We start from the raw sequence: 27295 nt of genomic DNA on the forward strand, positions 1-27295 counted from the left end.
ATTGTAATTGTAATAGCCTTCATTGCGTTTTAATTGGCAGAACTGGTTTAAGCAGTATTTTCATAGATTTGTGGGTCATTGTCTTTTGTTTCAGACAGAAGGTTTTTTGGCGTAAATTTTTCGCCATAAAAGTTGTTGTTTTTACATTAACGCAGTGTAGCATATTTTTGTTGTTGCAGCTTTTTGTATTTTCGTATGTTGTTAATTATAATCATTTGTTTTCTAAGCTCAGAGGGCAACGAACGGCTGACTTTCTATTGAAACGTGTTTTCAGAAGCTTTAGAAAATATTGAAGCATCTTTACAAAAGTGATAATATCCTTTATAAACAGGTTGCAGATTCCTAACAATAAACTGGTATAAAACTGCTCGAAAAAACTGGTATAAATCAAATAAACTCGTATAATAACATTTTTATGCAATACAATGATAATTAACAATTTATCTTTCGAACATAAAATTGGTATAATTAAAATAAACTGGTATAGAACTGGTTGAAATGGTTTTTATAAATCAAATAAACTGGTATAATAATACAACGGCATTTAAAGAAGTATATTTCGAACATAAAATTGGTATAATTAAAATAAACTGGTATAAAATTGGTCGAAATGGTTTTTATAAATCAAATACACTGGTATAATAATACAATGGTATTTAAAAATAGTATCTTTCGAACATAAAATTGGTATAAATCAAATAAACTGGTATACAAATGGTTGAAAATACTGGTGTAATTCAAATAAACTGGTATGATAATCGAATGATAATTACACATTTTGTTTCGATCATAAAACTGGTAAAATTCGAATAAACTGGGATACTACTGATGTAAAACTGGCCGAAAAGACAGGTGTAAACTGGTATAATTACACAAAGAAACTGCTAATTATGTTTCGAACATAAAATTGGTATAATTCAAATAAACTAGTATAAAACTGGTGGAAAATTTTTTGGAAATAAAATAAACTTTCAAATAACATGCAATAATGAGGTATCCGCGTACCACTCTTGCATTGAATCTAACTATAGAAATTTGTTGTTGCTTTAAATTTTACTTTTTTGAGAAGATAGGCAAAGCTCTAACAACTCAAGTTGAATCGAAGATGATGAAGCGATCGATTTCTTCCGAGTAAAACTCAACAAAGCTTTGGTCTCATTGGAACTATTGAAATATAGATCAGATACTGGAGTAATTTATACTAAGTAATAAACTGATTTTAAAAATCCTCACAGATACGAGGGCTGCTATATATATTTCTGGCCTAATAATGAAAATAGGAATATTTATCAACGAAAATGGTTTTATTGTTTTTCAAAATATTCTCCATCAAGATTTATACACTTTTGCATGCGCTCAAACCAATTTTCGAAGCACTTTTTTTGAGCCATTTTTGAGCGATTGTCAAATTGTGCGGGATCCAACGAGAACAAACCTTTTTTACGGCCAGGTGTTCATGCAATATCGAATGTATGCTGCTGGAAGAAATGCATAGGCATGCCTCTATGCCGATTGAATTCGTTGTACCAGTCTTTCACAGTGCTATAGGATGGTGCTTCATAGCCATACAAAGATTTTAGTTCATCGATGCACTCTTGTCGCGATAATCCACGTCGAAAGTTGTGAAAAATGATCGCACGAAAATGTTCAGGAGTTAATTCCATTTTTTGGCCCAGATGAATTTTTTAATTCCCTGTAAATAAAACAATTCACGATTAAATGACAAAACGTTCTGAGTGATGTTATGCTAAAAAATGTCAAACTTTCCAATGGAAATGTCAGATTGCACCTGGCAACACTTAGTGTTGCCTAGGACGGAAATATATATAGCAGCCCTCGTATTTGAAGTTCTGTATAAAGAGATGCCAAGACTCAAATCATATTTTATATGCCATAAAATCCTCCCTCACTCTGGGTCAGTTCAAAACTTGTAGAAATCTTTATTCCGGAAAGCCTACTTCAAAGGTATAGAGCTCAGATAATATACATGTATAAGCTTCAATCATGACCTCAGCAAAATATTCACAAAAGGTCTGCGATTTATCGATTGAGAGTGGATGGAATACGTTCTGTAGACTTCCGCTTGGATTCGATAACAGTACACTTTAAGCTAGTTAGCGAGTGTCTAACATCTGTAACATTAGCTTCGAACTACTTTGCAATCCGACTTGTGTAGATGCCCGGTCACATAGGAATCGCTGGAAACTGCAAAGCGGACCAGCTTTGTAAGAGAGAGAGAATCTAATTTCTATAACAGTAGCTTCGATACTACTTTGTAATCCGACTTGTGTGGATGCCCGGTCACCGAGGAATCATTGGAAACTGCCAAGCGGAATAGCTTTGCAAGAGAGGGTACCCTAGCAACTTTGATATCGGAATGAAAGCAGGTGGGTAGTCCGTGGTCAACTTGAGCTGGAGCGCTGGACACACCGACATCGAGTGAGCTCGCCAAACGTTGGACAATAACCAGTATTTGTGCAGTTGCGAGGTCTTTCTGGCCCGCGTTGGACCGAAAACGGTCTTTCCAACTGCTGTGGCTTAGGAAGGCTCATCTCGCCGTAATTATTGGTATGCTTACTGGTTATAGTCCAATAGGTACACATGCGGTGAGAATAGGGATCAAGCCAGATGGTAGTTACCAAAGCTGCTTGGGGGAAGGCGAAGAGGAATCATTCAAGCACTTCCTCCAACAATGTCCAGCATTTGCCAGACTAATGTTAATAAATCTCGGTAGGCACAACTTCGGCGAACCCGATTGACTGGAATCGACATTAGCTGACTTAAGTACTTTATTAAAGAGTCCAAGCGCTTTGTCAAATCATAAGGGTCTTGGCGATCCGTCAGGAGAATTTCGGTGTCCCAGAGGAAGTTGATGCGGTCTATGTGAGACTCTCTTTAGTTGCGGAATATGACCTAACCTAACCTAACCCTTGACACAATTTCCACGAATATTAGGAACAACTTCCTCGGACCGGTTGTGGTGGAGAAAGCTTTCAAATATAAAGTATTTAACTCTGTTAAAAATTACTTAGACTTATGCGGTGTCCGGTTAGTTATCTCTGAAATCTTCGAAAAGCACTAAAAATTTTATTTAAGTCCTTATACGCTCCAAACTTTCAAGTTTCCGATGATTTCATCCATTATATATCCATTTGAAACCACTCAAAATACCACTCACTTTTAAGTGCCTCCTATCAAAGTAACGATTTCAAATGCAATTAACCACCTCGCATTTAAGCACACTCACGCCTCCCCCAACCAGCTACACACCCTGCTAAAAGTCACCAGACAGCCAGCAAGCCAGCCAGTAAAGCGCTCATGCATGCCACTCGCTTGCCGACCTCACACAAGCCATCACATGTTGTTGCGTATACGTAACATACGAATTTCAACTTCACCACAATGCAACATGGCAACCCTGCAGCGCCGTTCGTTTTTAGTTAATAAAATCACAAGCAATGGTTCGTTGAGACTTCAGTCGCAATTCGTGCTTCGTCGTGTTAACAGCAGCACAAGCAGCTAACTAACCAAGTAAGCGTTAAACGTTAACCATTTGCTTTGTAATGGAATAACAACAATAAAAATAACAAATAGACGGTCGAAATTTAAAGCGGTTAAATAAAGGCAAAACACTACAACGTTTGGTTGAAGGAATATGTGAAAAAAATTAAAATAACAACAACAACAAAAACAACTAATAAGTGCTTAAGTTAAACAACGAACCTAAGGTCCAGCGAATTCGTGGAAAAAAAAATTTTAGAAAAGTGTGAAAATAACACATAATAAATACGTGTAACAACAACAACAATAATCAGCGTTCGAAAAGTGGCAAAACGGAAATTGGTGCAACGTGAAGTGTGAAAAGTAAGAAAACCAACAAAAAAAATATAATAAATAGCGTGTAAACAAAGCAATAACAACAACAACAAATTATAACAAAAATATTGAAAATTAATATTTATGCAGATATACATACATACATATATGTAGATATGTAATTATTGTATAACAACTTCGGCAAGTGGCAAGGCAAGCAGCATAACAATACAACAACAACAACAATAACACCACCAATGGCAGTTAATGTTGTGGCAACATTTACAAATGCATTTTAGCCTTCTTTTCTTTATTCTTTGCTTTGCGAAACTTATTGCAACAACAACAACAACAACACTAATGCATGTATTTGAAGGTGTGAAACACAATGTGGAACCCACTCCCCTCTCAAACACCCCTCGGTATACCGTCCTTACCGCCTTTGTGCTTATTGCTAACAAAACAACAACAACAACAACAACTACAACTATGAGCTTTGGCTTTTGTTTGTATATAAACGCTATTATTTGCCTTTTACATTAGTGTGTGTGTGTGTTATTGTTGTTGTTTGGCATTGCGTGGTTCTACTTAAGCTGTTGGTAAACAGTTGATGGCATTGCGGTTGCAGGTGGATTCGTGCTTGACTGCTACACTGCTACACTGCTGCTGCTGTTGTTGTTGCTACTATTGTTGTTGTTGTTGCTACTATTGTTGTTGCTGCTGCTGTTGTTCTATTCTATGCTATGCTGTGTGGTGGCGCGACTTTGTAAATTTAACTGACCACGAAACCAGCGCGCGTTGCGACCAAGCAGTCGCAGACAAGTCAAGAACAGCGTGCAACAACAATAAATGTGCTGAAAATAAATGCAAACTGCAAACAATTCATTCTAAGTTGTCTCGTTTTTTTTTGCGTCTATTGCCAAAGTATCGATTGCAGAAATTACTGGTTTACTGTTGCTCACTGACTTTGAGCTGTTCTGTGGTCGTGGTGTGTTGGTGTTACATGCGGATTTTTTGTTAATGAAGTAATATAGCATTTTGAAATCATACGCCAATAGCAAATACAAATATATACTGGTTCTATATATTATATATTAATAAGTGTGTGCGTGGAGGAATAAAGTGTGATTTCATTTTTAAGCTAGTGGATTTTGGTGTAAAAATTGATTTAACCATGAAAAATTTAAATGTTTGTGATAAAAAAATTTAATCAAAATATTAAAAAGTATTAAAAAATAATTAAAAATTAAAAAAAAAATAAAATGGAAAAATAAAGAAAATGAGAAATAATACAGTAACAAGCTTATCCAATCGCATCTAATTAATGAAAAGTAAAAATAAATGTAATAAATAAAAAAAATAATAATAAAAAAAAAATAAATAAAAATATAAAATTAAAATATAATAATATCCAATCGTATCTAATTAATGAAAAATAAATATAATAAATAAAGAAAATAATAATAATAAATATTATAATAAAAAAAAAAAAATAAAAATAATAATAAATAAAAAAAAAAATTAAATTAAAAATTAATAATAGATACAAATGTGTTTGAGGCTTTCAAAAATGTTGTCATAATTTCTGTTAAAAAATAAATAAACGTTTAATAATACAAATTAAAAACAATTTTTTAAATGAATTTTAAAAACAATAAACCAAATTATTTAATATGTGATCTTAATATATAAACACAATATTTAATTTATTTTGTGTTAAATATTATTTTATAAATTTAAAATTGAAATAAAAAAAAAATAATTAAAAAAATAAAAAACACAGTTTTATTAAAATATGAAAGAATTAAAAATACAGATTCGAAGAAATTACAAAAAGAAAAAAATGCAATAACAAGCTTATCCAATGGTTTCTAATTAATAGAAAATATTAAAAAACAATAAATTAAAAATAAAAATAAGGATATTAAATTAAAAAAAAAAATTATACAAATGTGTTTGAGGCTTTTCGAAATATAGTCCTAAATCTTGTAGAAAAAAATTAACAAAAACAATTAACAAATCATTTATAAATGAATTTAAAAACAATAAAATGAATTTTTAAAACAATAAACCAAATTATTTAATATATGCTCTTAATATATAAATATAATTAATTTATTTTGTGTTAAATATTATTTTATAAATTTAAAATATAAATAAAAAAAATATTAAAAATAATAAAAAACACAGTTTTAATAAAATATAAAAGAATTAAAAATACAAATTCGAAGAGAAAACGAAAAAAACGTAAATAATGCAGTAACAAGCTTATCCAATGGCTTCCAATTAGTAAAAAAAATAAAAAATTATAAATTAAAAATTAAAATAAGGATAATAAATTAAAAAAAAAATATACAAATGTGTTCAAAATATAGCCATAAATGCTGTTAAAAATTAAACAATCTTCTAATTAACAAAAACAACATAATTCTTTTTTAAATGAATTTTAAAAACTATAAACCAAATTATTTAATATGCTTGTGCGCTTAATATATTAAAAATAATATTTATGCTAAATATAATTATAAAAAATATGTGTTCTAAAATTTGGAGTGTATTAAATATTATTGTGATCTAATTATTAAAAAAAAAAAAATAAAAATAACAATTTAGTTTAAAAAAGTATAAATAAAAATAATAATATATTGTAAAATAAAAAAAAGTATAATTGTTACAAATTATCAACTAAACAGTGCGTAAAATTTACTAAAAATATAATATTTCTAAAATAAATCATTTTATTTACAACATATATATTTACGATTCAATATATTTAAAAAGACACAGCATTTTTTATGAAAAAGTACAAAAAAATATATTAAATTACTATAATACAAAATTAATTTTATAAAAAAAAATTAAAAATAATTAATAAAAGAAAACTTTTCGAGTGTTCTAAAATTATAGAAAAAACAAAATCAAAATTGTGCTAAAAATAAATAAGTTTTATAAAAGTTTAAATTGTATATGTGTTTTTTTAAATAATTTTAAAAATATTTTTGGTCAAAAAGGCAATAAATAAAAATTATAAAATAAAATAATTTTCAATTTATAGCGTCAGATGTTTCAGTATTATAAATAAAAAAATTAAGAAACAAAATAAAATTGAAGTGATTAAAATATATAAAACATCTAATATTAGTATAAATATTTATTATTAAATCTGAACAAATATTTTTCAATTGTTGTAATAAAAAAAGGAAAAAAATATTGCAAATAATTATGTTAATTAATTATTAAAAAATTAATAATACGTATAAAAAAAGAAATGTGTCATAAATAAATTATTTTTATAAAATTTTTAATTGTATATGTGCTTTTTAAATAAATAAATGAACTTAAAATCATATTTTTAGTCAAAAATACAATAAATAATAATAAGAAGGTTGTAATAAAAATTTTAAAGTAAAATAATATTCAATTATAGCGTCAGATGTTTCAATATCATAAATAATAAAAAAATAATAATAATAATAAAATTGAAGTGATTAAAATATATAAACCATCTAATATTTGTATAAATATTTATTAGCAAAGTTCAAAAATTTTTTTCCAATTATTGTATTGAATAAAAAAAATTAAATAATTATATTAATAAATTATTAAAAAATTAATAATACGTGTAAAAAAATATAAAAAATAAATCAAAGCGTGGATAAATAAATATTTATTAGAATAAGTTGATTGAGTTGAGAAATATAATTTTTTCACTTACCAAGCTTTCTTCAGAACAGCAGTAATAAAACATTTTCTTCTGCCAGTCTGATCAGTTACATTTTGAATTAAGCTAATTAGACATCAGCTTCATTGTTCCAGCCATCTCTTGGAATACAGCTTCTAATCTCTCGTTGGGGTATATCAAAACTAAGAGTTTGAACAATTTCTGTGTTTCTAGGATGTTTTGCTGACGACATAGTAAATAAATTTTCCAGTTGTGCTGCTAAATTTAATGAAAAAAATCAGTTATTTTCCAAAAATAAAAAACAAAAAGTGTTTACGGCGAGTGTATAGAAAATACTGAGTTTGATAATGTGTTTAGTGTTTGTGAATAGTGTTTAGTGTTAAATACCATAATTGCTATTAAACTCGAGTTTGTGTGAGAGAGTCTCGAGTCTTTTAGGCTCTCCTCTGTGTGTGATTATATGATTTTCTTCGTCCTTATTCTTATAAAAAGTGAGCCTATATGAGTTGTGGTAGTCTTGGGACTATATACGATGTTGTTCTCATAAGTGGATATACAAAATTACAAAACTTCCATTTTATAAAATTTTTGTGAGACAAAAAATGTTGAAAATTTAAATGAAATATATAATATATATACATATATGTATGTAGACATTTAAGAATGTGTGTGTATGTGTGTAAGCAGCTGTATATAAATATATACATACCTATGTAACCTAATTGCTTGTTGTAATTTTTGTAATGCGCGTTAATGTAGTGTGTATGAATTTTTAATTAAGTAATTTATTACCACATTGAGTGATTTTGATACCACAAAATTTGTTTTTTAATATTTTGTTTCATTAATAATTTTTTTTTGCTAAATCACTCATGAATTTTAATTATATTTTTACATATGTATGTATATATAATATTTTTAAAATTATTTTTTGCGGTTAATTGAAAAAGAAACAAAATTTCACTTAATTATTCACTTTGCACTTCATTAAATTTTTTTTTTTTGAAAACTGCTGATAATTAGCATGCAAGCTGGTTAAGTGTTATTTTGTAAAGTCAATTTAGTTGTTTTTTTATACATATCAATTTTAAAGTATTAAATTATATGGAGATTTAACTGAAATTTTTGATTCATTATTAAAGTGAGTAAAAAATTTGAAGCGAGAGCAATAATTTGCTACATAAATGTTCAGAATGTTTATTAGTTTCTCAAAAAATTGAATTTTAATTTTTACAAAATAATGATTTTAATAAAAACAAGTAAGGAAAGGCTAAGTTCGGGTGCAACCGAGCATTTTATACTCTCGCAATTTATTGAAGAAATTTAACCAATACATATATGCGGAATAATGCTCACCGTATTTTTGAAAAACCTATAATTAGGTATATGGGAGCTAGGAGAAGATACTTTTGAAAAACCTACAATGAGGTATATGGAAATGATATGACCCGATTTTAATAATTTTTGGAACAGAGACACACTATTAGAAGAAAACAATTTCCTCTGAATTAAATTGAGATATCTGAGAGATTTACCCATATTTTCGGTTAAAATTTAGTTTAGTTCGTTAGTTAGTTAACCCACTTTTAGTAATTTTCAACCTAACCTTTGTATGGGAGGTGGGCGTGGTTATTATCCGATTTCAACTATTTTCATGGTGTGTGGTGGGGTATGTAAGAGACCCGACTGCAGAAAGTTTGGTTTATATAGCTCTATTAGTTTGCGAGTTAAATACAAATAACCGATTTGTGGGCGGGGCCACGCCCACTTCCCCAAAAAAATTACATCCAAATATGCCCCCTCCTAGTGCGATCCTTTATTCCAAATTTTGCTTTTATATCTTCATTTATGGCTTAGTTATGACACTTTGTGGGCGTGGCAATGGTCCGATTCTGCCCATTTTCGAACTTGATCTTCTTATGGTGCCAAGGAATATTTGTGCCAAGTTTCGTCAAGATATCTTAATTTTTACTCAAGTTACAGCTTGCACAGACGGACAGACGGACGGACGGACAGACATCCGGATTTCAAATCTACTCGTCACCCTGATCACTTTGATATATATTTATAACCCTATATCTAACTCGTTTAGTTTTGGGTGTTACAAACAACCGTTATGTGGACAAAACTATAATACTCTCTTTAGCAACATTTGTTGCGAGAGTATAAAAATAAATTAAACTAAATTAAAAGCAAAAACAATTCTTTCTCAATAAATACTCAAACATTTTTTTTCTAAAATGTTTTTTCATTAAAATTTTTTCCAGAAAAAGTCTATAAATTTAATGCCAGATAAATTTAAAATCTAATGATTTGTTTCAAAAAGTTTCAAAATATTTTTGGCTGCTAAAATATTATTTTTATAATTTTTCAAAAAAATATTCTTCTCAAGAAAAAAATGTTTTAAAAACAAAATATGTGAATAATAAAATAGTTTTATATTTTTTGCAAAGCAAAAATAATGTAAAAACAATATTAAAAAAATAAAATTAATTAAAAAAGAACTTATAATAGTAAACTTATAATATTAAATATATAATTAATAAAACAAAAAATAAAAATAATTAAAAAAATTATAAAATTAATCAAAAATTTAAAAACAGCATTTTGTATAGTTTTTATATTTAATATTACTATTTTAATCCATTATATCTATATATTTATCTCTGTACTGTATATATGTACATATATGTATGTATGTATGTCTGCGCCTTTGATTGTCTTAATGATTTGTGCCAACATAATGCTACTTTATTATCCCCTCGTGGGCAATAACTCCAACAAATTAACACATTTTTAATTTTTATTTATTTTTTCTTTCCACTCGGCACAGTTGTGAAAATTTTAACGCAAATGCACACCAGTGACCAAAACAAAATTGTGGAAATTGGAAAAAAGTGCACGCAAGTGTAATTCAACGCGTAATAAATAAAAAATAAACCGTAAAACACATAAAGCCGTCGGAAGTGTGGCAACAAATTTCGGTGTCATACAGCAAAACAAAATAATTTTTTTAAAAAGCGAAAAAATATAATTAATTATAAAAGTAATATATGTAATTCGAGCAAGCTAACTGCCACACACGAATGTATGTATGTTTTTGGCGCTTCAACCGCCGCTGCTTGCAACATTAATTTCGTAGTGAATTTGCCAAGGCTTTGCGAGCGCTTAGCTGGCCACCAATCAACCACAACAAAAACGTAAGCAACAAAAACAACAACAACCAAATATATTTACAACACTAATAACTTGGATTACAACAGCGGTAGCCACAGCAACAACACCAATTATAGCGCAAAAAACATTAGCAACAAGAAGCGGCAACATTTCGGTATGTTAATAAATATAAATGCCTTTCCATTACGCATGTGTATATATTTGTATAAAAAAAAATTTCCACGGCAATGTAGGAATTAATTTTTAATTGTATATAATTTTTATTAAACAAATTTTTATAATATTTATTTAATTTTTTTTTTTTTAAATTTTCGTTGAAAAAAAATAAAAAAATATTATTTACCATTTCTTATATCCTCAAAAATATTTTTTTTTAATTTTTTATAATTTTTTATAACCTTTTTTTAATTAAAATAATTTTTTTAGATGTTTTTAATTTTAAAATTTGTTTTAATTAACATTTTTATTGTTTTTAAATAAATTTTTATTTTTTTTTTTAAATAAATTTTTATTTAATTTTTTTTTTAATTTTCGTTGAATAAAAAATGTAATACCAAAAATTAAAAAAAATATTAATTGTTTTAAATATATATATGACACTCAAAAAAATTGTTGACACCATCAACTTCAACTTTTTCCCACAGGGCATACTGCCAAACTTCCATATATAGTATATTTATCGCACGCTTACAATTTTTATTACCATTATTATTTATGCTATTTTATTTGCCACACACAATGCGTGTATACACCAAAAACAACAACGACAACAGTAGCAATAACAAGCCATAGTAGCGAGCGAAAAAAATATGTAGCATAATGTTGAGAAAAAATATGATTGATTTCGTCTACTTGCAGCCTTATGAATTATTAATTACTTTGCTGCGAATATTTTATTGTTTCTTTTATTTATGTATTTCCCCTCCATTTGATTTACTTTGTTTGGCATCTTTTTTCTTGTCAGCTCACACTGCTCACCATTGCTTTTATTCAAACTGTTTTTTGCGTTATTTTGTTGGTGAGCTTGGCTTGCGCAAACTGTTGGCGTAAAAAGTGTATTGCAGTGAGAGTGATTTGTTAAAAAAATATTTCTTTACCGCGTTGTTGGCAATAAAGTGCAATACTGTACAATAAATAATGAAATAAATCGGTTATACAGGGTGTGTCGAAAGTAATTCAAATTTGAAGCGATTATAAAAAAAATTAATTTAAATCAGTGTTTATTTCTCGAAAAAGCTCAAAAATATCATTTTTATTTATTTAAAATCCTCTGTAAATCTCTTATTTATGCTGACTTGGTTGAACCTCCGGAAATTTTCAGGAGTACATTCTTTGTTGAAACTTAACGTTTCTTGGCTATGTGGAAGATATAGCCTTCCATGCTAGTTAGGCAGTGCATGTTTTTTACGAACAGGGAATCTTTTATATTGACTATATCGAGATCCTATGAAGTTTAAGGTCCACTAGATCTGCATGTCGGTAGAGCACACTTGTTGTCCCTAAAAAAAAAAATAGCTCGTAAAAGGTTCAAAATTTCTTTGTTGAGAAGCTTTCTGCTTAGAGAAGCTTTTTCATGCCGTAAGCTCGTTTTTCAATTGCCGAATTACCGAAGGCAATCCCATTTTCGTCGACTAGAAACACGTTTTGAAGTCAAAAGTTTGAGAATTGGTTAAGGTCGTTTCGAACTTAAGGTCTCTAATCATTTACCTCACCAGATAACATTTCTTTTTACTACTTTCTACAACTTTGCTTCCGCCGTTTTTTTTTGTAAATTTAAGGCATTTTTTGTATAAAAACGGTTACAAATATGTTATTTAAAATATTGGCCGTCGCTAGCTACTACTTTTGACCATCTTTCTCGCAGCATGCGTATTCCGTGACGAAAGAACTCCTCATCATTCGAGTCGATCCAAGTATCAATCCAATTTTTGACTTCTTCATAAGAACTGAAGTGCTCGTTAGCTAGGCCGTGTGCCATCGATCGGAACAAGTGGTAGTCAAATGGAGCAACGTCTGGAGAATACTGCCGGTTGGGTAAGATCTCCCATTTCAGCGTCTCCAAATATTTTTTGACCACCTTTGTGACGTGAGGCCGAGCATTGTCATGCTGGAGAATGGCTTTATCGTGTCTTTCCTCGTACTGTGGCCGTTTTTCTTTTAGTGCTCGGCTCAAACGCATCAATTGCGTTCGGTATCGATCTGCAATCTGGTTTCAGTCGAGTAATGCTTCCAATTCAGCATCATCGAAAATCTTCTCCCTTTCACCATCATGCCGGTCTTCGACTTCATAATCACCATTCTTAAAACGTTGAAACTATTCGCAACATGTTCTTTCACTTAGGACAGCCGCTCCGTACGTATCCGAAAGCATTCGATGAGCCTCAGCTGCACTTTTTTTGGAATTAAAAAAGAAAAACAAAATTTCCCGCAAATGTCGAGAATTCGGCTCAAAAAGTGACATTTTCAGTTGAGAATAAGTTTGGGATGCAAACAGATCTCTACAAATATTTTGTTGGGTTAATGTTGACACAAATGTCCAAGATCGATATAAAACGATTTAAACGACCAGTGCTTGACCCTAGAGGCATCTATTGGAAAACGGTGGAAGCAAAGTTGTAGACCAATATAATATTATCGTAATATATGAGGCCCTGTAATCCACCTAGGAATTTTGGAAAAATATATATAAATGTATATGTATATAAATGCACCTACTATCCTTAGGGAAACTTCGGAGGAAACCAGATGGTTCGATTAGTCTTTCGCCCCTAGACTCAATTCTTATGATCGATTTGCACGTCAGAACTGTTTCGGTCTTTCATCAGGGTTTCCCTGACTTCAACCGGACCAAGTATAGTTCAGTTCACCATATTTTGTGTCACAGCATATATGCCCAATGTACGCTCTAGTTTACTTCAAACCTAAGAAACCTCTTTTTGGATTACAATGTCGTCGAAGGGAATATTAAAAAAAAGTCGTTCGGTTAAGCTTTTACAATAGGGTAGCGATAATTAATCCTCCAAATGTTAATCACATTCCTACTTATGTTAACTGATAGATAATGGTGGATTTAATAAAGTTTCTGGTCATCCCGAATGATCTTGATAAGAAGTCCATTCCATTGTCAATGGATCAAACAGATTATCTTCTCTCTTCAGAAAATCTTCTATCTTCTTCTCTGTAGAAAACGTGATATAAGTTCCATCTCCGAGGGAAATTAAGGAGCCTATCGAAACTAATATGTATATATAATTTCTTTTCCAATTATGAAGATTAAGAACTCACAGTTCAGGTCAGATCTGGTCATCGAGATCATCTCAAGACTTCAGGAAAGTTTGTCGTGTAATAACCCCACCTTGACTGTTGTAGAAGATATTTAAGATGTTTATCAACTCTCTTGATTTGTAAGGCTTCTATAAAAACCAAAATCCACAGACCACTGCGATAGAAGGTCTATGGTTATTCAGTAAGAAAATAAAACACATATTTGCGAAGCTTAGTGAATATTGTCTCTCACTTTCTTATTTCAAACTTTTTTCTATGTTAACTTCCATAGTTAAATTGTAAACATTCTCATCCCCTTAAACAACCTCCAAAACCTGAAATATCCTGCACATCCGTCTGTATGTATGAAATTATGTGCCAACATGCACTTAGCTTTCAATGAAAGGCAAATATTAGCCATGAAAGCAACAATCAACAAATTAGAAATCAACTTGAAAAACGACATGGCCAATTCACAGACGATGGCAAAGAAACTGAGACTCGAAACGGAGCTAGACGAGGGTATCAGTGACAGTGGTTTTTCCATGCTTTCAACTCGATTTCCGTGATGACAGGGGAAAACGGCGTAAAGAGCAGCAGCTTAATGCAGCCTTATTGTATTTCGTGCTTTTTATGCTATTTTCTACTCGTTCACTTTGTGTACCAACTTTTAGACTAGTTTTTTTATGTGTTTTTGTTCTTGTCATTTACTAGTACAAAACGAAACTAACCGTACCGAACTGACAGAAGGTCGACAAGGCGGTCAACTAAAATAGCAAAGAACCATAGAACTGTACTGTGTGTAAAGTAACTAGCTACCTAGCTGTCAGCTGAGACCCCTCAAGGTAAACTGACACGGTCGATAAAGTGAGCGAGCACGGGGACAGACGGTAAGGTGAACAACAAAGCAGTAAGTTGATATATACTATATATATATATATATAGAATGCAAGTCGGCAAACGACAAAACTCGAATGCAAGTTGAGACAATACCAGCCCGCATGATTTCAAAAAAAGAAAGAAATTGTGCTTCTTAAACGCATATACTAGTACTTTTGTCTCTTTGTCTGCGTGTCCGTTGCCTAACGGGCAACTGGTAAGTGATACGGGCGCTCGAAATAAGCATTTATGTATATATATTTTATATTTTGCCAGCATTATTATGTTCAAATAGTTGAAGGCGTTTTAATGCTGCTGTGGTCTTTGCAGTTGCTCTGTAGGAAAAAGTCGTTAAGTTCTCTCGGTTCGTACTTCGAATATAGAATTTGTATCTGCAAGAGAACCATCAAGGATCGGAAGTTTTTCGTTATGTTTACTCATTGCACGGGTTTACAAGAAACAACACCCTTTTTTCTGTATCTCTGGCTGCTGAGTTCCATTATTGAGTTTCTAGATATCATCTCTTGGACCTCATCTCATCATAAACCTTATTGGTCTAATATGAAGCTAAGTTAGCATACCTTTGAAACAGCTTTTGGCCTATTCTTATTGAGTATATCGCCTATGTTTTTCCCAACATTTCTTACTATTGGATCAACATTCCTTCCTTGGACCAGTGGTTCTTTTAGTCATAATTATGAAATCTTTGAAAATATCGAAGAAAAATTGGTTACCTAGTTTCTTCGACTGAAGGATTTTTAACATCATACTTCTTTTGAACTTTCTAACTATACAGGTTCTTCAATCCTGCTGCTTTTATAGTCTAACAATCATTTGGTTTCCAAAAGATATTCGCTAGCAATCCAAAGTAGTCGAACCTTAATCTGAATAAATCGGAGTAGAACCAATGATGGTTTCTGTTTCGGCTTCACGCTTTTAGAAGGGTTTGAGTGCTTATGGTGAACAAAGCTCGCGAACGAGAATGCAAATATCGTGACCCAGAAGGAAAACTCCACGACATGCAAAATTTGTTGTACTTGAATATAGTATAGGATATACAATTCACTGTTTGAGGACGTCAACACAGTTGGGCAGCCAAGGCAGGTCTTTCGAATGACTGGAAAGTACTTTGAAAGTCTTTAATGTGGATCAAGTAATTATAGGTTCGACTTCAATTGGTGCTTTGAGTTATTGAGAGCTTATAAAAGAGAGATACGACGTTACCATAGACTTTACGTTAGTTAGTAACAGTTGCAAGGTCCGCGGAACTACGTGCACTTAAAGAGAGACAATAGTGAGCGTACTCTCCGGACATTGCGGAATAGTCATTCGTACGATGAGGCTAGGAATCCTGTCGGATGCAAACTGCCATAGCTGTAAGAAGGAAGGTGAAGTGGAACCACCAATTCATTTCCTCCTCCACTGTCAATCGTTCGTAAGACTGAAGTTGGAACATCTGGGTACTTTTGACGAACCATGAGAACTTGCCGGAAAAGATATTAGCCACTTCATAAAATTTGTGATAGGCTCAAAGCACTTCGGCGATAGGGGTCTTCTTTGCGATCCTAGGAGTCTTCTGACAATGGACCGTCACCTTTAGCTGTGGGATCAATCGCGACACCTGTTGCCAGGGTTAGCCTTTGAACTTCACCTAACTTCAAATAACCATTTACGTAGAAGATACTATTTTATAGAGTTGCCATCTGTATATAATTATAATTTTTTTTTAAATTAAATAGAAAATGTTAAAGACTGTGCACAAAATTTTGTTCATTTTTTAAAGCTTTATTTTAGCACAAGAGAAAACTGAGTTGCCACCTTTTATAAATTTCTAAATATTTTTTACATAAAAATAAAAGAATATATAGTAGATAATATTGCTTTTTGTGAAAGTTTTATTGAAAAAATATTTTTTTTGGCGTTGCCACCTGTAATTTTTTTTAAATAAAATTTAATAATAATTTTTGTTAAATTTAATATTACAAAAGCCTGCATAAAACCTGCTCAATTTTCCCGGCTGGTCAACTGTCAACACTCTAACGTCTATTGACATTAGTGACGTTTACTGCTGCAGCTGCCGTTGGCGTTGACAACGCAGTCATTATTCGCTTCACTTTAAATTGAACTACAAAGAACATTTTAATTTTTCAAATATGTAGATATTTTTGTAATTCTGCACTTGTTATAAGCATTTTTGATGTTGCTCTTTCATGCTTGCAATTTCTACATACAACTTGTATTCTATATGCCTGACTGTTGTTTTTGTAATTTAAATTTATTTATTGTTCAAATACGTAAAAGCTTGTATATTTCTCGTATATATTAATAACTGTGAGTTGTGCAAAGCCTGTGATTTTTGCGCAACATTTGTTGCTTTTATTGACCTGTTATAATTGTTGTTGTTGCTATTATATACTATGTTGTTGTTGCTATAATATTTACGTATGCTTGATGTCTATTGCTTTGCGCTTGTTCTTACAGCAGTTTATACATTTTCTAGTTTATTTGCTCTGCTTCTTTCATACACTCGCTTCAACATAGTAAATGAATATACAATGGCTTGCCACAGAGCAATCAAAATTACAACAATAGCCATAAAAGTTTGCTGCTTTTGCAAATTATTTTATTTGTCTGCAGCAGTCGACGCAAGTCCGTCTGTCGAATTGAAAATCTCTCTACTATACTGTGACAACACTCTCCCTTTACTCTCCAGCTTCCGCCCTGCCAATTTGCTAACGACAACTGCTGATTTTCAAACATTTATTGCAATATAAATCTTTTGCGTGCCTTTTATTTGCATTAACTTTATTTTTATGAGCGTTCCGCTTATTTGCTTTATGCGCAATTCGTACTTTTCTGCTTTTTTTCTTGATTTAATTTTTCGCTTTAGTTGGAAATTAAAATTGTCAAACGCCTGTATTTTTCCTCAGATTTGCTTATGGACAGTGATTTTAATTTTGTGTGGGTGTTTTTACTAGTTTTCTATGTGTTTTTTATTCTATTTTTCTTTGATTTTTTATTACATTTTTCTTGGTTTTTTTTCAACTTTTTTATTTCTCACGCTTTCGTTGTACATTTGTGAAAAAATCCCTCGCTCATTTTTTCTATATTTACTTACATTCGTTATCTTCTTAATGTACTGTGGCGAATTGCAAGATTTGCGTGCAATCATGCATGGGGATAAAAATTACAAAGTTAAAGCAATTAAGCGATAAATTATTCGAAAATTATTCACAGATCATTAAAATTCCTGGAATATAGAAATTTAAATCAAATAGAAAAGGGGATTTTTTCGAAGTTAACTTGTTTATATTTATTATTATTGTTTAACGTTTTATTATTCATTACTATTTAAAAGTCAATAACATCATAAAATAATAAATTTAATTTTATGCATAAATTATATTTAAGATGAATACTAGTGGGTAAAATATGGGTAAATATTTTCTGTTCCGTTGCTTGATAAGTGACAACTCTGAACCGAAAATTTCTAAATTGTTAACTGTCCAAATATTAGTCGAAAGCTGATATTTGTATTTTTTCAGTTTTACTTTTCTCAAAAGGTGGCAACTCTATTTCCAATTACATCTGATTTGATTTTGAAAAATTATTGATTACTTCCCTAACACTTTCTAAAACAGATTGTATTTAACAAATTTTTTTTATTTATTTTAGTTTTACTTTTCTCAAAAGGTGGCAACTCTATTAGCAGTTATATTTGATTTGATTTTAATATTTATTAAATACTTTCTAAAAAACTTTCTAAAACATATTGTGCTTAGCAATAATTTTAAAATTTTTTCCACATTTACTACTTTTAAAAGGTGTTCGCTCTATTTGGCAACTCCTTTCCAAAATATCTCTATAATAGCAATTTATCGAGCACGTTCTCGAGTACTTCCAAAAATACTTGTGTTTAGAAAACATTTTATAATGTTATCATTCTTACTTACTTTCCAAAGGTGGCAACTCTATTTTCTCTAAAATTTTTTTCCTGATGGCAATTCTTTTTTTTTCAAATATGTTTAGATGGAAAACATTTATTCAAAAACTTGAATTTTATATAAATTAGAAAAATTAAATTATTTTTAACTATTGAGACAGGTGGTAACTCTAATCGATAATATACCTGTAAAACAAATAAGATATTTCCATTAAGCTATTTTCGGCGGTCGAAAGTGCATTTTAAAATAAATTTAACTCAAGTTATTTTAACGTATTTTTATACATACCATGTATGTATGTATGTACAGTCATGCGAAAAATAATAGGGACACTTGCTTGAAAATAGGTAAAAAATAAAATAAAAAAATTATCAAAAATGTAACATGCAATTGTTTGCAGGAATGTCAGTGAAGTAAAGAACCGTTATCAAAGAAAAAATGTTGATCATTTTGTGAAGTAGGATCGTTTTTGAGTGTGCGAAATAATAGGGACATGTGTCATGTGTCCCCATTTTGTATGTAGATGGCAACTCCAGTCATTAATAGGGATCATAATTAGGGATTTTAGTAAAGCGATCCAAATATTTCTATTGAAAGTCCACTTTAAAATAAATATAATTGAAATTAGTTTTAGGAATTTAAATAGGTAGCAACTCTGATAAAAATATATACTAATTAAAAAATAGTTATTTTAGTTTACTTTAAATAAAATTAAAATAAAACTGGTGCGTGGAGTCCCTACGCGTGGAAGAAGTTATACTTCTTAGTGATATTCCAAGAAATGCACATCATTTTGTATGAAAGAAAACTAGCGAGAGGGAAAGGATAAAAATATGGCGGAGTGACCAACACTTTCTTAAATTCACATTTTATAAATTTATTATGCACATTTTATTAAGTAAAGTCCAAATCAATTATCATTTCTGGATTCTGACGGATTGATATCAATAATATTTACAATTGGATTATGATAACTAAAATACGATATGAAATGTCTTACATCTACATATTTTATCTATATTTCTCGCGAATACCGCATCAATAGTCGTACCTCCTTTTGTCGTAGGATCATTTCTTCCATTGATCAAATGAAAATTTCTCTCTGAGGAATGCCAGTGTAGTCTTAACTTTTCAACGGCCAACGCAGAGTTTTTCAACCAAAAGTCACACAAAATAGTTGAGAATTCGCACAAATGAAACAGAAACGAAAGAAAAACAAATAATGCACAAGCATACAAACACACATATGCGTACACATGTGAATATGTCACAAACCAAAAATTTAAACATTGTTCTACAAAAACAAGAATTGCTCAAATAAACAATTATCGCAAACTTTTCCGAAGTCGTATAAGAAGTATAACTTCAAAAAAAAAAAAAAACAGAACTTTAACAGGGCTGTCAAAACAGTCCTCTTCTGCTGCCGCTGCTGCTGTTGTGGCAATCACTTGCCTTCAATTTTCTTTGTGATTGGCAAATATTTATTTTTTTCTCTCAACTGCGAGCTCAACTTGCAGTTCTTCAATCTCTTACACTGACTATTTGTTGGTTAACACTTTTGTCTTCCTTCTACAAGGAAGATCCTCATATGTATATTCCAAAAAATATTGCTCGACATTTACCAAAAGGTGGGCGAACAAGTCAAAGGCGGAGGCACTTTGGTTGATGCATCAGCAAAAGTTAATTAACCGTCAATACTTGTTCATCTACGCACATATATAAGTGAAATAGTATGTGTGTGTATGCACTGAGTTTTATCTTGCAATCACTGATTTGTTCTCTCTTTATTTTCCTCTTCATCTCTCTGTGTCATTCTGTGGCTTTTGGTAAGTGCTTGCGTTGCATGTGCGTTCAATATTAGCCGGACACATGATTGTCAGTTTTTAGTTCTTCTTCGGTCCACACTTGACTTCACTCATTGTGCGTGCCGTTATTATGTATCTACCTTTTATATTCTTTTTTTTGGGGGTTAGTAATTTTTTTTTGTACTCGTGGGTTCCATCACTTTACATATTATAAGCTTTAAGGAATATGTATGTACATAACTACATACGTTACACTCTTTCCATTGTTATTCTCAAATGTTTGCTTTAAGTATTTTTACTGACGAACATACATAAGTGATGTACTTAGTTTGGATGACAGCAAATTCTCTTTTGTAATTATCTGAGCTGAGCTCTTCTCGCACTACAGATTATTTGACAAAAGATTTTTGCTTTGCTTTTTACGGTTATTTCAAAGTTTTTTCTGTGGTTTGCTTGAAATTCTATACCTTTCTTCCCTGATGTCTAATAATTAGTAGCTTGCATGCTTTTATGCATTTTTAGGAAACCTGAAGAGTTGGCAAAGACAACAAGTTAACATTATTGTTCTCATAAAACAATTAGAGTAGTTGCAAGCATATTAGATAAAGAATAGCGAGAATTGTCAAAAATAACACGAAGACGACGGATGAATACATTCTGATGTTGGAGAGTACATATTATGTTTGGTCCCAGAGTAAGGCGAGGTTTCCTTTGTATGGAAAAAAATCATGTGAACAAGAACGTGACCTCTCTTGATATTCCCTCTGAATTTCTTCAAAATATCTGAGAGGATTACCTATATTTTCGATAAAAAATTTACTCAAAACTCTGAGGTTCGCATATTTAAATTTTTACTCAAGTTGCAGGATTTCAACTCTACTCGTCACCCTGATCAATTTTTAGGAAGAATAGAGCATCTTAATCAAATTTTTCGCCAAGGTGGCAACCAGAGAACGGCATTTGCTGAATGAAAAACATTCGTACGCGCTCAACAGCCGAATAATCACAGTGTTCGGATCAGCCGATCAAACTTGCCTGAGCTCACATTTTCGTTGTTGATTTTAAATTCACTCGTGTGTGTGCGATTTTTTGTTTCACTCCGAGTTTGTTCGGCTCGTGTTCAATATAATGATTTCGGGCGCTTGCTCATTCGGTTCAACATTCATTGTTTTGAACAAGAACAACACTCAACTCGCAAAAATTAACTAGTATGATTTTACTCATGCGCGCAGCAAGCGGCACTTTTTCTGCACAGATGAAATGTGAGAAGAAGAACAAGGCAAGCTACAACAACAACTGCATAGAAATTGTTACGGTACATGCAGTCGTAACGCTCACATCGTGTCGTCTTGTCGCTAATTGTTTACTCATAATCGATCAACTCAAATTGAACCGAATGATGCTTTCGTCAACACAGGCTCATTTTATTGAACGCTGACTTTTGTTCAGTGAGTTGAATTGAGTGAGAAATTTTGAACCGAGGACTCAAAATCCAAAGAATGATGTGTACGGCAAATTGAGTTAATTTTTACTCATTACTCTGTTTTTTTTCAGTGAGTTGAGTTGAATGAAAAAGTTCGCGTATGAGTAAATCAAGAAAATAGTGATTTTTGCAGTTCTCTGGTGGCAACCCTAATATTTTTATTATAAATTGTATCATATTTCTTATTTTCTATACAATGTAGGTAATTTTCTATATTTGTAAGTAATATAGAAAAAATAGATACTGTAGAAATCTGGCAATATTATTTTTTTCGCGTTGGCTTTAGTTTTAGATTTTTAAATTAAATGTGCTTTAATTTTATTATAGAAATCTGGCATTATAATTTTTTGACGTTGGCAACCCTGAACTTTTTTTTTTTTTAATTTTAAATTCGGTCATACATTTTTAATGCAATAGAAATATAATTTTTGGTGAAATAAATACAAATATTTAGAATAGAATTTATATCATGGAAATCTAGCATCACCATATTCACGTCTCTATGACATGTGAGATTAAAATTAATTATTTATTTGTAAACTAATTTTTTTATTTGAATTACCTTACTCTCCACATTTGAGTGCTTAAAATATTTGAGAAAAAAATGTAATTCTTTTAATTTATTTAAGTGCTGCTACTTCGTTAACCGCATACAAACACACAGATTAAAACACAGAAACATAGAAAAAGTTGACTTTTGTATGCCATGCGGTTCTCTCATATGTCCACCATTGAAAAAACGCGGCAGTGCATGAATATGTGTTCGTCTTTGTATGCATTCCATTGTCGAGTTATCTTCATATACACATACATACAAACACAGATATTAAATTCCTACACATGAGAATGTGCCACATATTGTCGCCACCTTTTTTTTCGGTGGTCTGTCGCCGACTCGTTTGCCTCCATTCATATGCAATTGCGCATGTGTGTGTTGACTGTGAATTTATTTTTTAATATGTCCTCATGCAATTTCTCTTTTGTCATCAGAGGCGTTGTAACTTGCTGTTGCATGCAACACCATCATTGACTAGCAGTGCATCGTGTACTGTTACTGTTGAATAAAGAGAGGAGAGAGTGTCAAAAATGTACTGTGGTTTGAAATCGTTTAAATACAAAGTGGTTTATTTTTGAATTATATAGGCCTTCAAGAGGCTTTCAAGAATCTCAAATATGCCCATACCTGAAGTTCACTTCCGTGATTGCACTACTGAGTAAGATTGATTTATTATCGTCCAAGGGTTTCATCAACGAAGTCATGGGATGAAAGGCCTTCTGAGGTATCCTGAAGATCAGTTCTGTATTAGATTTCCTGACATCTTGAAGATGGAATCCGTTGACAATAGAGTACAGAGAGATTGAGGGCATGACATGTGTCCGAAAGGCCTTACACCGTGTGTTAATCTTCGAAGTTAAAGATCCTCAGTCCTAACTGCCTAATATCAGTCTTAAAGCGTCACCGAAATATTACTTTAAGATAGCTGTACGGCCTAGAGGAATCTGTCGTAGTCGATGTGTTAGAAAAGAACAAACGAGCTTTCACCGTCTCACTTTTTCCAACCCCCCTGTTCTTTCTACATCTATTTATTCTACTGCTAACAAACGGTTCTTTGCCAGTGAAGCAACGACCTATCATACAGTTTGGAGCTAGAGAACTACAAAAAGTTGGTAGATGCAAATAACGGTTCACGTCGTTTAATTTTTCTTTTCGTCGAGGTGTTATTGAGGATTAATAAAGGCGGTTTTGCTGCAGGCTCAAAAATTGGTCGCTCATATTCTTATTACCCGACGAATTGTTCAAATTCATTTGGGGTGGCTCTCCCTTCCCCTTTAGAATGATTGGTCCAACTTGGTTTTGGTGTAGTTTCTGTCTGTCTGTTATTTTAACCTCATCAACCTCACCAGACTGAGTCGGACTTGTTTGGCCAATGATTTTATACAAATGTATTTAATTCTTTGTATTTGCTTACTATTACATCTGCTTTTGTTGTTATGATTCACCATTCGCGGCACTTATTTCATTCGCCGTTAAAAAATTCATGCACATATACATAGACACAAGTTTCCTACAGATTTATGCACATATTCACCAATTTCCCGAAACCATCGCTCAGCTGAAATATTTCAGCGACATTTTGAAACAACAACACTGAAAACTCACTGATCCATACTTTGGCGGGTTTATAGTTGTTCTTGTCTTTTTTTTGTTTTTGTGTTCATTTCTGGTTTTTTGTGCCACAACACGGCCATAAAAATAATGAAAATAAGATTGACAGCATAATATGCCGACAGGCTGTCTGCATCAGCGACTCTTTAGTATGCGAGCTCTGAAGTACAATAGCGGGTTATTGCTCGATGCGCGATGTTGAATGTTGTATGTTGTTGGACCAACAACGGAACGGAATGGTGGCTCAGTTCTACTTTGCTCGGGGTAAAACGCTGGTGCGGCATACTTCTTTCTCTTTATATGTTATATTGTGTTCATTGCTGTGGTTGCACTATCCATAGGATTGCTTTTGTTGTAATTTTAAATATTTATTTTTCCTCTTCTTTCATATTTTTAATTTTTTAGTGTCGTTTTTTTTATGGCCCTGCAAACAAATGACCACGTAAACTTATATATATTTTATCTTTTGGTGTGAGTTTATGCCTAGAGGCATGCTGGACATGACAAATTGGGTATAAATGCATTGTATATACTTGTGCTGTTTTATGGCTGATATTAATATTAAATGACTTACAAAATGGTCTTTACTGAGGCTAGATATAAAATAAAAGTCGGATGATAGTTTATTTTACATCTCGTCGTAATGAGGACAGACTAAATATAATATCTATAACTTTCCTCTTTACTTTTAAGAATTGAAATGCATGCTGTTTACTCTTCTGGCGTCTTCTATCGATTTTAAAAACAATAATCTACTGAGTTATGTGGTTAATCTGTGGTCTACGGTATCTGCTATCTACTTGTTATTAGAATTCGATCACCTGTTTTGGCATCGCGATGCAAAAAATTAGAAATCGGTCTCACACTAATAAATAGTAACTGTTGAATAGTCCTTTAACTTCGAGTGTATTCCGTTCTGTAGCTCAAGCGGTCGGTCTTAGTACGATCTATTTTATGTGGAACAGCTACGCTCGCTCTTTATATTACTCTGATCTCAAGAACATGGTATAATTTCTATTACAAAAAGTTTAATCCTAAAAAAACCGCCAAGTGTTTCGCTAAAAGTTAAAGAAAAAACCATCTAACTATCTCTTTTTTGGTATTCGGTATATTTTGGATTGGTATGAAGTTGATATACACGTCCTCATTTGCGCCCACTTACTTGGTATTCACTAAACCATTAGGTAGACCGCCATTTAAAAAGTCTGAAGGAAATATCTGCTCCGACTCAATCATCCCCCTGTCGACAAAATAGCTTTGTTAAGTGTTCTGGGCGTCTCATGATCCATCTACTTTTTCCATCTCTGGAGCTTCGCAAAGACTATTTTAGCTTAGAGACCTAGACTTGTCGAGGCCATTATCACTTTGTCGGATTATGGCCAGCAGACATAACTAAACATTTTATTGTTTTCCATATCCAGTTCTTCATTAAGGATTCTTCATAGAGTAAGCTGAAGATTAAGAGTTTCATCAGATATCAGGAAGTAGAAATAATTACTTCGAGGAGTATACTTTGAAGCTTGATGTTATAACTTGCGTTTCGTGACATAAAGCTTTCAGGAGGTTTTCTGTTAAACAGGATTCCTGAAGTTTTCATTTCGGATTTCAGATTTCGGAGGTATAATATTCTTGAACATCACAATTAAGATTAGATTTGTAATTTTACGATTGGATTTGTAAGAGGTTAAAGGTTATATCCCAGGTCCCAGGATTTTTGAAATATAAATGCTTCCAGCTATAAATCATTTTTTATTATAGCAAAATTAATTAGGCGGCACTTTAATAATAATAAAGTGCTCCCATTTTTAAAACCTCCCCTCTTCCACATCGCCAGAGCGACAGTTCAATGACTACAGTACTGCTACATATACGTATACTCAGTGTTTGCGGGTTTTGGCCAGCATCGTTCGCACACACTACTCGTGGCGGCTGGCAGCACAGGCGAGCCACTGTGCATCCTGTTTGACACTTTACAATATTTACAGTCACACACATACGTACATACATACGTATATACATGAATGTTTATATATGTCATTCAGCTTTTTGTGATTTTTTCGGTTGTGTAAAATGTGAGAAGTAGTGGCAGGCGCGACAGGCGACAAGCGACGGCCTGACAAACGAAAGGCCGACAGGATAACAGACCAGTGAGCGAGCGGCTTTAAACGCGCCACTTTTCATGGCACACCGACAAACACACACTTGCATTCGCTTGCCTGGCTTTGACTACTTAAATATGTGCATACACAAATAAATTACAAGTGTGTTTAAGTGGGCCGACTGCCATAGCGCTTGTCATTCCTCATGTTAGTGGCGTTTAATGTTTGGGATGTCAATGTTTTGTTTTACCAACTTTTTTGTGATATATTTTCATTTTAATTCTTGATGTTCTTCACACGGACCGTACACATTCATTCAATGTATGTGTGCTGAAATTTGCTCTTACAAACTATAATGGCAAAAAATTGTTTGACGCTTTTGCGGCTTTAATGAAGGTTTTCGTGTGGAGGACTTTTGGTGGGCTCGCTCTCGCCTTGCACTCAAAATCATACCAAAGGGTGGGGTGTAGAAAGGACTAAAGTGTCAGTAGTATGATGTAGGCATAGCTTCTGGTATATTACATGGTTAAATGACAGCATCAACTATAGAAGGTAGAAAAAATATTTTAGCTTAACTAGGCGTTTTCGGTGCGCTGTTTGTCATTTAAATAGACTGACAGCAGTTCACCGTCAGCTGCCGTTCTATTTTAACAAACTGTGTCTCATTACATATACATAAATATTTACGTTATCGGTTGATCTATTTTTTAAACCTAGTGTGACCTAGTTTTAATGCGAAATAATGAAAAATTGGAGGACAGCGATCAATAACACTAATTTTTGGCATTTAAGCAAGCCAAAGCAAAATGAAATGTTCGTAGTGAAATTTATTGCAATATCTCTCTTATTAACATACATATAGATATTTAAGCCATATTTGGCTCCTGTCATATGTCAGATGGTGTCAGACGACTGCTGTCAGTCAGTTACTTTCAGCTACAAAGCTGTCAGATTACAACTAGCTATCGGATGTTGAAAA

The 27295-nt window shown here is 32.0% G+C and overlaps 2 protein-coding genes and 1 long non-coding RNA gene across 3 annotated transcripts in view; 2 read left to right on the forward strand and 1 right to left on the reverse strand.

The window, feature by feature from the left end:
* Positions 1-10633: 10633 nt before the first annotated feature.
* Positions 10634-27295, forward strand: part of LOC105215134 (Ig-like and fibronectin type-III domain-containing protein 1) — a 134680-nt gene continuing 118018 nt past the window's right edge. The window contains exon 1 of the mRNA XM_054228402.1: positions 10634-10829. The gene's annotated coding sequence lies outside the window, so the exon portion shown is untranslated. The remainder of the gene's footprint in view (positions 10830-27295) is intronic.
* Positions 10745-27295, forward strand: part of LOC105220458 (Ig-like and fibronectin type-III domain-containing protein 2) — an 804343-nt gene continuing 787792 nt past the window's right edge. Inside the window, exon 1 of the mRNA XM_054228403.1 lies at positions 10745-10829. The gene's annotated coding sequence lies outside the window, so the exon portion shown is untranslated. The remainder of the gene's footprint in view (positions 10830-27295) is intronic.
* On the reverse strand, positions 20778-26856 carry LOC128921299 (uncharacterized). The gene is made up of 3 exons (XR_008470747.1): positions 23234-26856; positions 22613-23104; positions 20778-21094 (listed from the first exon to the last, which is right to left on the reverse strand). It is a non-coding gene; the product is annotated as an uncharacterized LOC128921299 (long non-coding RNA).

This window comes from Zeugodacus cucurbitae, chromosome 4 (genome assembly GCF_028554725.1).
Source record: "Zeugodacus cucurbitae isolate PBARC_wt_2022May chromosome 4, idZeuCucr1.2, whole genome shotgun sequence".
NCBI classification, from domain to species: Eukaryota; Metazoa; Arthropoda; class Insecta; order Diptera; family Tephritidae; genus Zeugodacus; species Zeugodacus cucurbitae.